Raw genomic sequence first — 1,367 nt, forward strand, 5'->3', positions numbered from 1 at the left:
GTGAAACCCGAACACTCTAGCGCTGCATGCGACACATTTTTTCTTCTTCTGGAGAATATAGAGGAGAGAGTGAGGAGGGGAAGCCAGGAGAAAGAGCAAGAAGAGACAGCCAGTGGAGGGAGTAAGGAGACCATTTATAGAGGACTACAAATCCCAGCAATACATGATACAGCAATACAAAATAATATGAAGCTACATACTCAGTGTTGTTCCAAGGTGGTGGTCTCCAGGGTCTCAAGTGGCCTGTGTGGGCTCTCAGGTGGCTGTGCGGACTCTCGGATGGACTGTGCGCACTCTCAGGTAGGCTATGCTGGCTTTCAGGTGGCTGTATGGGAAGTGAGGAGAAGGTTTAGGAGATGTGCGTGCTGGCCTGTGCCTGTTCACAGGTGCCCGGCTCACAGGAAGATGATTCAGGGAGATGCAGCTGCCTCAGGTCCCACGCTTGCTGGGGACCTCAGGTAGCCGCATTTGTCAAAAAATTTAAAGTGCTGGTATCGGCACTTAGTGTCTTATGTCTGGGTGTCAGCTGGCCTGACACCCATGTAAGCAGCTCATATAAGTCTATGGTGACGCAGAAGCTGTGCGTTCTCGAACTCTGCTTCCAGCAGCTCTAAGTTTTGATAGCCACACACAAAAGGTGTACAGATCTGGATTCATCATGTCTGTGTCTAAGGCCCTACACCGTCTGTGTGTGGCTGTTTGTCTCAGAGTTGCAGTGTGTGAGGGTGCACAGTGCCTTCGTCTACATAGAGTTAACCTGCATGCTTCTTCCTGCAGCTTTGGGCACATTAACAACTGGCCCTTCACATCGTATAAAACAACACGTCCATGTGAATGAGGCCATTGATATATAGTTAAATTGAAAAAAAAAGTTCGACTAGTATATAAATAAATGAATAAATGGAAAACCTGCATACACAGAAGCCTCTTCCACAGTTAAAGATCCAGAGGAAGGCAAAAAGACATATGAAGCATTGACTAATTTGCTCCAAAAGGGAAAAACACTCTGGTGCCCAACAATCACCTACTGTGCTCCAGATCTCTAATCAGATGTGGAGCACAGGGCCTGCATGCCGAGTGACAGCGGCTCTGATGGTCTTTTGTGATGTAACAGCCAGCTGTCAGTGACAGCCATGGTCCAGCACTAAGCCAGGGAGCTAAATCAGCAATTTAAACAAAACATGGAACAATGCTTTTACACTGTGTGTACACTGGAAGTGAAGTGACATCAGGGCATTTCCTGATAGAATGGAGGCTCAAGCAGCCTCTGTCTGCAGCATTAGATCATTGCTATAGTGTTCTACTGTTGACTGAGTGATCTAGTGTTGCAACCAACACTAGATCACTATTAGAAGTGAGTTGTTGCT

The sequence above is a fragment of the Nanorana parkeri genome, unplaced genomic scaffold, assembly GCF_000935625.1.
Source record: "Nanorana parkeri isolate BGI_ZX_2015 unplaced genomic scaffold, ASM93562v1 scaffold1050, whole genome shotgun sequence".
NCBI classification, from domain to species: domain Eukaryota; kingdom Metazoa; phylum Chordata; class Amphibia; order Anura; family Dicroglossidae; genus Nanorana; species Nanorana parkeri.